Source organism: Hydra vulgaris, chromosome 02 (assembly GCF_038396675.1).
Source record: "Hydra vulgaris chromosome 02, alternate assembly HydraT2T_AEP".
NCBI classification, from domain to species: Eukaryota; Metazoa; Cnidaria; class Hydrozoa; order Anthoathecata; family Hydridae; genus Hydra; species Hydra vulgaris.
Window position 1 is genome coordinate 8,089,414 of NC_088921.1, and position 13,371 is coordinate 8,102,784.

The 13,371-nt window shown below is 33.0% G+C and overlaps 1 long non-coding RNA gene across 1 annotated transcript; it reads right to left on the reverse strand.

Moving 5' to 3' along the window:
- Positions 1–12,303: 12,303 nt before the first annotated feature.
- LOC136076366 (uncharacterized) lies at positions 12,304–12,622 on the reverse strand. Its single transcript, XR_010636207.1, has 2 exons — positions 12,513–12,622; positions 12,304–12,379 (listed from the first exon to the last, which is right to left on the reverse strand). It is a non-coding gene; the product is annotated as an uncharacterized LOC136076366 (long non-coding RNA).
- Positions 12,623–13,371: the final 749 nt, after the last annotated feature.

The window sequence follows — 13,371 nt, forward strand, 5'->3', positions numbered from 1 at the left end:
TCACAATGTCAATAGTGAAATCTTTCAGGCTAGATCACAATGGAATAACTATAAAGAAAACGACAAATTCCAATTGGCTAGATTTCTTAACCCAAAATGATGGTATTAAAAATAAAGATGATAATTTTGGGGCAAGGGTACCAAGAAGAAGTCTTTAATAAAAACGACAAATTCCATTGGGCTGGATTCCCTAACCCAAGATTAGACTTTCTAACGCATAATCACAATGTCGGAAGCTAAATCTCTCAGGCCAGATTGCAATAGAACTATTATGAACAAAATGACAAATTCCCATAGGCAAGATTTCTTAACCCAAGATCATGATGTCAAGAGGGGCGATTCTTGAACAAAACGACAAATTCCTACTGGTTAGACTTTTTAGTACAAGATCACAATGTCGAAAGTAAAAAATTTTTTTTTTTTTAGGCTAGATCACAATAGTATAGCTCTAAACAAAACGACAAATTCCAACTGGCTAGATTCCTTAACCTAGAATCATGGTGTTAAAAATAAAATTGATATTTTTAAGGCAAGGTTACCAACGAGAAGTCTTAAATAAAACGACAAATTTCATTGGGCTAGATTTCTTAACCCAAGATCATGATGTCAAGAGGGGCGACTCTTGAATAAAACGACAAATTTCTACTGGTTAGACTTTTTAACACAAAAGTTCATTCTTTCAGGCTAGATCACAATGAAATAACTATAAAGAAAACAAAAAATTCCAATTGGCTAGACTTCTTAACCCAAAGTCATGGTGTTAAAAATAAAAATGATAATTTTGGGGCAAGGGTACCGAGAAGAAGTCTTAAATAAAAACGACAAGTTCCATTGGGCTGGATTCCCTAACCCAAGATTAGACTTTTTAACGCATAACCACAATGTCAGAAGCTAAATCTCTCAGGCCAGATTGCTATAGAACAATTATGAACGAAATGACAATTTTCCATAAGCTAGATTTCTTAACCCAAGATCATGATGTCAAGAGGGGCGATACTTGAATAAAACGACAAATTCCTACTGGTTAGACTTTTTAACACAAAATTTAATTCTCTCGGGCTAGATCACAATGGAATAACTATAAAGAAAGCGACAAATTCCAATTGACTAGAGTTCTCAACCCAAGATCATGGTGTTAGAAATAAAAACGATTATTTTTAGGCAAGGGTACCAAGAAGAAGTCTGAAATAAAAACGACAAATTCCAGTGGACTAGATTCCTCAACTCAACATTAGACTTTTTAACGCAAAATCACAATGTCAGCAGTTAAATATCTCAGGCCAGATCGCTATAGAATAATGATGAACAAAACGAGAAATTCAGGTTGGCTAGATTCCTTAACCCAAGATCATGATGTCAAGAGGGGCGACTCTTGAATAAAACGACAAATTTCTACTGGTTAGATTTTTTAACACAGAATCACATTGTCAAATGTTAATTCTTTCGGGCAAGATTGCAACGGTATAACTATAAACAAAACGACATATTCCAATTAGATAGATCTCATAACCCAGAATCATGATACTAAAAGTAAAAAGGATAATTTTTAGGCTAGGTTACCAGGGAGAAATCTTAGATAAAAGGACAAATTCAAGTTGGCTAGATTCTCTAACCCAAGATCATGATGTCAAGAGGGGCGATTTTTGAATAAAACGACAAATTTCTACTGGTTAGACTTTTTAACACAAAATTTAATTCTTTCGGGCTAGATCACAATAGAATAACGATAAAGAAAACGACAAATTCCGATTGGTTCGATTTCTCAACCCAAAAATCATGGTGTTAAAAATGAAAACGATAATTTTTAGGCAAGGGTACCAAGAAGAAGTCTTAAATAAAAACGACAAATTCCAGTGGACTATATTCCTCAACCCAAGATTAGACTCTTTAACGCAAAATCACAATGTCAGCAGTTAAATTTCTCAGGCCAGATTGCTATAGAATAATGATGAACAAAACGACAAATTCCAATAGGCTAGATTTCTAAACCCAAGATCATGATGTCAAGAGGGGCGACTCTTGATTAAAACGACAAATTTCTACTGGTTAGATTTTTAAACACAAAATCACATTGTCAAAAGTTAATTCTTTCGGACAAGATCGCAACGGAATAACTATTAACGAAACGACAAATTTCAATTAGGTAGATTTCTTAACCCAGTATCATTATACTAAAAGTAAAAAGGATAATTTTTAAGCGAGGTTACCAGGGGTAAATCTTAAATAAAACGACAAATTCAAGTTGGCTAGATTCTCTAACCCAAGATCATGATGTCAAGAAGGGCGGTTCTTGAATAAAACGACAAATTTCAACTGGTTAGACTTTTATAACGCAATATATTCAATTATACGCGAACCTATATAATACAAAAGACTTTACTTAGACAGTTGTAAAATAGAAAGGAATACGCGTACCTACTTCTTCTACATAAACTTTAGTTTTTTACTGGACATCTGTCCAAATTTTAGTAATCTGATACTAACACTTAATCTTACTAGTTAATTCTTCCGTACTTCTCTCAGGCTATTACGGCTCAAAGTGTTCCAACCAGTACACGAGCCCTGTTCGTGTACGAACTTATACAAAAATATATTCTCGTTCCTCTTTCAGGGGAGCTGCGGTTTCACTGAGCAACGACTTCTTCCTACACTAATCCTACGGTACTAAAGCTTTCCGACCATTTGTAACCTTTTTTATCTATTTATTGATATACATTTATTATTATTACTATTATGTGTCCTGTCTTTGTTTGCACTACCTAACTTCTAGTTTTTTCCTTCCCTAATTTTTCCTAGATATTTTACTTAGACATACTACTTTAGTTAGATTACTGGTGCATACTTGTTACAGGATGCACTAGTCTAAGTTAGACAGTTTTCAACTTACCGTGGTCTTTATTACAAACACGAATAGGCGCAATCCAAATATTAATCAAATTGAGAACTGTCCAAGCAACCAATTATATGATATTAAGTTCTGGTTGGAGAATGAACAAATCCACGGAAAAATCCACGAAAAATTCCATGTAGAACTAAGGGCAACGATAATCACTAGTTGGGTTACCATAGCAACATTATAACACTTCACCAAAACTCAAAACTGATTAGATCTCGATACTTAGCAAGACATTATTTCACTCGATTATCTCCGTTTTATGCTCATATTAAATTTTCCTTTTATTCTCATTCATTCTAATCCCCCGAGGGACCTAATTATAATAAAAAACTTGTATAACAAAATCTATCCACGTCTTCGCGCCACTTCTAATAGTAGAACACGTTAGGTTTTGATCACACATTGTTTTATATATATTTATGTGCGTATTAACGTAAAAGTGTATCTACTAACATAATTTGATGGAGTCTTAACATTTTTCGCCTAATATCAACTTTTCTGTAACTGCTCTTTACGACCAACGTGTTGTTGTTTTGTCTGCACTACCTAAGTATTCGTACCCTGCGAGCCGATTGATCCAGACACAGATGGTGAGTCCAATTATTACTTTTTTATTTCTCATCCTCATGTTTATATACTATACGGATGATGGTTTTTCATTTATTATGGTTGTTTGTGAATACCAGCATACATAGGAAAGCTCTTATGTATAGGCACGTATGTATATGTATATATATATATATATATTTATAGATATATGCGTATACTAATTCTAGATATGTCTGTAACATATTTAGAATCACAATACCCATACAATACACCCTAACTCATTCGCCATGCCACTAATATCGGAGGACACTGGTGTTATATAAAATTAGGGATATGGTAAGGAATTGGCTTTTCTGGTAGTGAGGTCATAACTATCGCGATAGGACTTGCATGACGTAAATCATGGGTAGTAGTATTAAAAACGATGATACGCCTTTGACGATTGGCGTTATGTTTATGATACTATTGCTGCCCGAAACGTCATCTGTGACACATGCATGGTTCTGAGGAGGGCGTCACAGGTAATACCACTACTTAATTATGATTGTACTTTTAAACACCAGAGCCCTGACTCGCACAAACCACGTCTCATTTGTGTATTTATAATAATTTTACTATTTTACGATAATTGTTCTTTCATTTAAATATATTTGTTTTGTTTATGATATTGTATGATATGCGCTTGCGTGCAAGGTTTACACTGACTTTTCTCTTTCTCTACCATCTTATGTGATTTAATGTTATTTTGATAGATATATATTCTAAGAGTTTACAAACACCGCCTAGTTGCATAGCTCAAACGGTTAGCGATATACCTTCGCACCGACATAGTTTTCACAGTTCTGGGTTCAAGTCCCACGTCCGACCAAGACATTTTCTCTTTTTCCTCTAATTTTATATAAAACGGCATATTCCTACAGATTGGACTTCTTAACGCAAAATAACGACTTCAAAAGTTATATTTATAAGTTAGAGTTAAAGCGAGATAGCAACGTAGAGGTCTTAAATAAAACGACAAATTCCAATAGGCTAGATTTCTAAACCCAAGATTATAATGATAAGAGGGGCGGAGCTTGAATAAAACGACAAATTCCTACTGATTAGACCATTTAACGCAAAATCACAATGTCAATAGTGAAATCTTTCAGGCTAGATCACAATGGAATAACTATAAAGAAAACGACAAATTCCAATTGGCTAGATTTCTTAACCCAAAATGATGGTATTAAAAATAAAGATGATAATTTTGGGGCAAGGGTACCAAGAAGAAGTCTTTAATAAAAACGACAAATTCCATTGGGCTGGATTCCCTAACCCAAGATTAGACTTTCTAACGCATAATCACAATGTCGGAAGCTAAATCTCTCAGGCCAGATTGCAATAGAACTATTATGAACAAAATGACAAATTCCCATAGGCAAGATTTCTTAACCCAAGATCATGATGTCAAGAGGGGCGATTCTTGAACAAAACGACAAATTCCTACTGGTTAGACTTTTTAGTACAAGATCACAATGTCGAAAGTAAAAAATTTTTTTTTTTTTAGGCTAGATCACAATAGTATAGCTCTAAACAAAACGACAAATTCCAACTGGCTAGATTCCTTAACCTAGAATCATGGTGTTAAAAATAAAATTGATATTTTTAAGGCAAGGTTACCAACGAGAAGTCTTAAATAAAACGACAAATTTCATTGGGCTAGATTTCTTAACCCAAGATCATGATGTCAAGAGGGGCGACTCTTGAATAAAACGACAAATTTCTACTGGTTAGACTTTTTAACACAAAAGTTCATTCTTTCAGGCTAGATCACAATGAAATAACTATAAAGAAAACAAAAAATTCCAATTGGCTAGACTTCTTAACCCAAAGTCATGGTGTTAAAAATAAAAATGATAATTTTGGGGCAAGGGTACCGAGAAGAAGTCTTAAATAAAAACGACAAGTTCCATTGGGCTGGATTCCCTAACCCAAGATTAGACTTTTTAACGCATAACCACAATGTCAGAAGCTAAATCTCTCAGGCCAGATTGCTATAGAACAATTATGAACGAAATGACAATTTTCCATAAGCTAGATTTCTTAACCCAAGATCATGATGTCAAGAGGGGCGATACTTGAATAAAACGACAAATTCCTACTGGTTAGACTTTTTAACACAAAATTTAATTCTCTCGGGCTAGATCACAATGGAATAACTATAAAGAAAGCGACAAATTCCAATTGACTAGAGTTCTCAACCCAAGATCATGGTGTTAGAAATAAAAACGATTATTTTTAGGCAAGGGTACCAAGAAGAAGTCTGAAATAAAAACGACAAATTCCAGTGGACTAGATTCCTCAACTCAACATTAGACTTTTTAACGCAAAATCACAATGTCAGCAGTTAAATATCTCAGGCCAGATCGCTATAGAATAATGATGAACAAAACGAGAAATTCAGGTTGGCTAGATTCCTTAACCCAAGATCATGATGTCAAGAGGGGCGACTCTTGAATAAAACGACAAATTTCTACTGGTTAGATTTTTTAACACAGAATCACATTGTCAAATGTTAATTCTTTCGGGCAAGATTGCAACGGTATAACTATAAACAAAACGACATATTCCAATTAGATAGATCTCATAACCCAGAATCATGATACTAAAAGTAAAAAGGATAATTTTTAGGCTAGGTTACCAGGGAGAAATCTTAGATAAAAGGACAAATTCAAGTTGGCTAGATTCTCTAACCCAAGATCATGATGTCAAGAGGGGCGATTTTTGAATAAAACGACAAATTTCTACTGGTTAGACTTTTTAACACAAAATTTAATTCTTTCGGGCTAGATCACAATAGAATAACGATAAAGAAAACGACAAATTCCGATTGGTTCGATTTCTCAACCCAAAAATCATGGTGTTAAAAATGAAAACGATAATTTTTAGGCAAGGGTACCAAGAAGAAGTCTTAAATAAAAACGACAAATTCCAGTGGACTATATTCCTCAACCCAAGATTAGACTCTTTAACGCAAAATCACAATGTCAGCAGTTAAATTTCTCAGGCCAGATTGCTATAGAATAATGATGAACAAAACGACAAATTCCAATAGGCTAGATTTCTAAACCCAAGATCATGATGTCAAGAGGGGCGACTCTTGATTAAAACGACAAATTTCTACTGGTTAGATTTTTAAACACAAAATCACATTGTCAAAAGTTAATTCTTTCGGACAAGATCGCAACGGAATAACTATTAACGAAACGACAAATTTCAATTAGGTAGATTTCTTAACCCAGTATCATTATACTAAAAGTAAAAAGGATAATTTTTAAGCGAGGTTACCAGGGGTAAATCTTAAATAAAACGACAAATTCAAGTTGGCTAGATTCTCTAACCCAAGATCATGATGTCAAGAAGGGCGGTTCTTGAATAAAACGACAAATTTCAACTGGTTAGACTTTTATAACGCAATATATTCAATTATACGCGAACCTATATAATACAAAAGACTTTACTTAGACAGTTGTAAAATAGAAAGGAATACGCGTACCTACTTCTTCTACATAAGCTTTAGTTTTTTACTGGACATCTGTCCAAATTTTAGTAATCTGATACTAACACTTAATCTTACTAGTTAATTCTTCCGTACTTCTCTCAGGCTATTACGGCTCAAAGTGTTCCAACCAGTACACGAGCCCTGTTCGTGTACGAACTTATACAAAAATATATTCTCGTTCCTCTTTCAGGGGAGCTGCGGTTTCACTGAGCAACGACTTCTTCCTACACTAATCCTACGGTACTAAAGCTTTCCGACCATTTGTAACCTTTTTTATCTATTTATTGATATACATTTATTATTATTACTATTATGTGTCCTGTCTTTGTTTGCACTACCTAACTTCTAGTTTTTTCCTTCCCTAATTTTTCCTAGATATTTTACTTAGACATACTACTTTAGTTAGATTACTGGTGCATACTTGTTACAGGATGCACTAGTCTAAGTTAGACAGTTTTCAACTTACCGTGGTCTTTATTACAAACACGAATAGGCGCAATCCAAATATTAATCAAATTGAGAACTGTCCAAGCAACCAATTATATGATATTAAGTTCTGGTTGGAGAATGAACAAATCCACGGAAAAATCCACGAAAAATTCCATGTAGAACTAAGGGCAACGATAATCACTAGTTGGGTTACCATAGCAACATTATAACACTTCACCAAAACTCAAAACTGATTAGATCTCGATACTTAGCAAGACATTATTTCACTCGATTATCTCCGTTTTATGCTCATATTAAATTTTCCTTTTATTCTCATTCATTCTAATCCCCCGAGGGACCTAATTATAATAAAAAACTTGTATAACAAAATCTATCCACGTCTTCGCGCCACTTCTAATAGTAGAACACGTTAGGTTTTGATCACACATTGTTTTATATATATTTATGTGCGTATTAACGTAAAAGTGTATCTACTAACATAATTTGATGGAGTCTTAACATTTTTCGCCTAATATCAACTTTTCTGTAACTGCTCTTTACGACCAACGTGTTGTTGTTTTGTCTGCACTACCTAAGTATTCGTACCCTGCGAGCCGATTGATCCAGACACAGATGGTGAGTCCAATTATTACTTTTTTATTTCTCATCCTCATGTTTATATACTATACGGATGATGGTTTTTCATTTATTATGGTTGTTTGTGAATACCAGCATACATAGGAAAGCTCTTATGTATAGGCACGTATGTATATGTATATATATATATATATATTTATAGATATATGCGTATACTAATTCTAGATATGTCTGTAACATATTTAGAATCACAATACCCATACAATACACCCTAACTCATTCGCCATGCCACTAATATCGGAGGACACTGGTGTTATATAAAATTAGGGATATGGTAAGGAATTGGCTTTTCTGGTAGTGAGGTCATAACTATCGCGATAGGACTTGCATGACGTAAATCATGGGTAGTAGTATTAAAAACGATGATACGCCTTTGACGATTGGCGTTATGTTTATGATACTATTGCTGCCCGAAACGTCATCTGTGACACATGCATGGTTCTGAGGAGGGCGTCACAGGTAATACCACTACTTAATTATGATTGTACTTTTAAACACCAGAGCCCTGACTCGCACAAACCACGTCTCATTTGTGTATTTATAATAATTTTACTATTTTACGATAATTGTTCTTTCATTTAAATATATTTGTTTTGTTTATGATATTGTATGATATGCGCTTGCGTGCAAGGTTTACACTGACTTTTCTCTTTCTCTACCATCTTATGTGATTTAATGTTATTTTGATAGATATATATTCTAAGAGTTTACAAACACCGCCTAGTTGCATAGCTCAAACGGTTAGCGATATACCTTCGCACCGACATAGTTTTCACAGTTCTGGGTTCAAGTCCCACGTCCGACCAAGACATTTTCTCTTTTTCCTCTAATTTTATATAAAACGGCATATTCCTACAGATTGGACTTCTTAACGCAAAATAACGACTTCAAAAGTTATATTTATAAGTTAGAGTTAAAGCGAGATAGCAACGTAGAGGTCTTAAATAAAACGACAAATTCCAATAGGCTAGATTTCTAAACCCAAGATTATAATGATAAGAGGGGCGGAGCTTGAATAAAACGACAAATTCCTACTGATTAGACCATTTAACGCAAAATCACAATGTCAATAGTGAAATCTTTCAGGCTAGATCACAATGGAATAACTATAAAGAAAACGACAAATTCCAATTGGCTAGATTTCTTAACCCAAAATGATGGTATTAAAAATAAAGATGATAATTTTGGGGCAAGGGTACCAAGAAGAAGTCTTTAATAAAAACGACAAATTCCATTGGGCTGGATTCCCTAACCCAAGATTAGACTTTCTAACGCATAATCACAATGTCGGAAGCTAAATCTCTCAGGCCAGATTGCAATAGAACTATTATGAACAAAATGACAAATTCCCATAGGCAAGATTTCTTAACCCAAGATCATGATGTCAAGAGGGGCGATTCTTGAACAAAACGACAAATTCCTACTGGTTAGACTTTTTAGTACAAGATCACAATGTCGAAAGTAAAAAATTTTTTTTTTTTTAGGCTAGATCACAATAGTATAGCTCTAAACAAAACGACAAATTCCAACTGGCTAGATTCCTTAACCTAGAATCATGGTGTTAAAAATAAAATTGATATTTTTAAGGCAAGGTTACCAACGAGAAGTCTTAAATAAAACGACAAATTTCATTGGGCTAGATTTCTTAACCCAAGATCATGATGTCAAGAGGGGCGACTCTTGAATAAAACGACAAATTTCTACTGGTTAGACTTTTTAACACAAAAGTTCATTCTTTCAGGCTAGATCACAATGAAATAACTATAAAGAAAACAAAAAATTCCAATTGGCTAGACTTCTTAACCCAAAGTCATGGTGTTAAAAATAAAAATGATAATTTTGGGGCAAGGGTACCGAGAAGAAGTCTTAAATAAAAACGACAAGTTCCATTGGGCTGGATTCCCTAACCCAAGATTAGACTTTTTAACGCATAACCACAATGTCAGAAGCTAAATCTCTCAGGCCAGATTGCTATAGAACAATTATGAACGAAATGACAATTTTCCATAAGCTAGATTTCTTAACCCAAGATCATGATGTCAAGAGGGGCGATACTTGAATAAAACGACAAATTCCTACTGGTTAGACTTTTTAACACAAAATTTAATTCTCTCGGGCTAGATCACAATGGAATAACTATAAAGAAAGCGACAAATTCCAATTGACTAGAGTTCTCAACCCAAGATCATGGTGTTAGAAATAAAAACGATTATTTTTAGGCAAGGGTACCAAGAAGAAGTCTGAAATAAAAACGACAAATTCCAGTGGACTAGATTCCTCAACTCAACATTAGACTTTTTAACGCAAAATCACAATGTCAGCAGTTAAATATCTCAGGCCAGATCGCTATAGAATAATGATGAACAAAACGAGAAATTCAGGTTGGCTAGATTCCTTAACCCAAGATCATGATGTCAAGAGGGGCGACTCTTGAATAAAACGACAAATTTCTACTGGTTAGATTTTTTAACACAGAATCACATTGTCAAATGTTAATTCTTTCGGGCAAGATTGCAACGGTATAACTATAAACAAAACGACATATTCCAATTAGATAGATCTCATAACCCAGAATCATGATACTAAAAGTAAAAAGGATAATTTTTAGGCTAGGTTACCAGGGAGAAATCTTAGATAAAAGGACAAATTCAAGTTGGCTAGATTCTCTAACCCAAGATCATGATGTCAAGAGGGGCGATTTTTGAATAAAACGACAAATTTCTACTGGTTAGACTTTTTAACACAAAATTTAATTCTTTCGGGCTAGATCACAATAGAATAACGATAAAGAAAACGACAAATTCCGATTGGTTCGATTTCTCAACCCAAAAATCATGGTGTTAAAAATGAAAACGATAATTTTTAGGCAAGGGTACCAAGAAGAAGTCTTAAATAAAAACGACAAATTCCAGTGGACTATATTCCTCAACCCAAGATTAGACTCTTTAACGCAAAATCACAATGTCAGCAGTTAAATTTCTCAGGCCAGATTGCTATAGAATAATGATGAACAAAACGACAAATTCCAATAGGCTAGATTTCTAAACCCAAGATCATGATGTCAAGAGGGGCGACTCTTGATTAAAACGACAAATTTCTACTGGTTAGATTTTTAAACACAAAATCACATTGTCAAAAGTTAATTCTTTCGGACAAGATCGCAACGGAATAACTATTAACGAAACGACAAATTTCAATTAGGTAGATTTCTTAACCCAGTATCATTATACTAAAAGTAAAAAGGATAATTTTTAAGCGAGGTTACCAGGGGTAAATCTTAAATAAAACGACAAATTCAAGTTGGCTAGATTCTCTAACCCAAGATCATGATGTCAAGAAGGGCGGTTCTTGAATAAAACGACAAATTTCAACTGGTTAGACTTTTATAACGCAATATATTCAATTATACGCGAACCTATATAATACAAAAGACTTTACTTAGACAGTTGTAAAATAGAAAGGAATACGCGTACCTACTTCTTCTACATAAGCTTTAGTTTTTTACTGGACATCTGACCAAATTTTAGTAATCTGATACTAACACTTAATCTTACTAGTTAATTCTTCCGTACTTCTCTCAGGCTATTACGGCTCAAAGTGTTCCAACCAGTACACGAGCCCTGTTCGTGTACGAACTTATACAAAAATATATTCTCGTTCCTCTTTCAGGGGAGCTGCGGTTTCACTGAGCAACGACTTCTTCCTACACTAATCCTACGGTACTAAAGCTTTCCGACCATTTGTAACCTTTTTTATCTATTTATTGATATACATTTATTATTATTACTATTATGTGTCCTGTCTTTGTTTGCACTACCTAACTTCTAGTTTTTTCCTTCCCTAATTTTTCCTAGATATTTTACTTAGACATACTACTTTAGTTAGATTACTGGTGCATACTTGTTACAGGATGCACTAGTCTAAGTTAGACAGTTTTCAACTTACCGTGGTCTTTATTACAAACACGAATAGGCGCAATCCAAATATTAATCAAATTGAGAACTGTCCAAGTCTTTAGCAGTTATATCATTTCCAGAATTTCTATATTCATTAACACTAACACTATCCGCATATTCTATTTCTCCACCGCTTTCGATTTCAATTTCAACTTCATTTTGGTTTGAAGTTGAAGCTACTATAGGTGCCAGTGCTTTTTCGCTTGATGACCTGCTCAAAAAGTGCAACAAAGCATTCTTCTGTTTGGCAGAATTTGCTTCACGTTGAAGCCTAATTTTCTTGTATTGTGACCCAGACAAGCGCTGTCTCTTACCACGGTCCATTATATTGTATCGTTTAAAGAATTTAAACTTAAAAAAAATATAGCATTGATACATTGATACCTAAATTTTTATATTTAATAATAATAATAATAATAATAATAATAATAAGTTTATTCAAATACATGAAAAAGAAAACGAAAAACAAACTTTAACTACTTACTTATAAAAATTATTGTTAGACAAATATTATTCAATTTATAAAAGGGTATAATAATTTTTTTTTTTTTCAAAGTTAAAGTTCGTTTAATAATACACTTTTATAACAATTTACAATAGACATCTCAAAGATAACTTCAATAAACTTTTTAAGAAAGTTTCTTAGGAATATTCTGGAACTTTAATTTGCTTAGTCAGCGTATTTTATGAACCAATAGAATTCGTTTGTTTGTATATTTGGCGGTTTGCTAACATCCATCCCTGAAAAAGAAAAAAGAAACTTTTTTTTACTGTTTCTTCTTCGCCAAATCCCAAATGTAAAACATGTATACAAACAAACGCTTTTATTACTATATTATTTATTTGAAAAAATTAGTATGTATTCGGAAAGTTCCCGTAAAATACAACGCCGCCTAAGCAAAAAATTTGTGGACAAATAGGAAATGTTATAATCTACAAAATCCATAACTTTAAATTATAAAAATGGAGTGAGTACGTAGAAAAACTTGGAAATTTTTAAAAAAAATAAAATAATTTCTTGTTACAAAAAAAAAATTTAAAAATTTTTTTTTTTTGGGTAAACACAAAATAAATTAAGAAAATGCCGCTCTAGAAAAGTGTCGCCGACGTCGCCTACGCTTAAAACCGGGCCTATATATATATATATATATATATATATATATATATATATATATATATATATATATATATATATATATATATATATATATATATATATATATATATATATATATATATATATATATATATATATATATATATATATATATATATATATATATATATATATATATATATATATATATATATATATATATATATATATATATATATATATATAT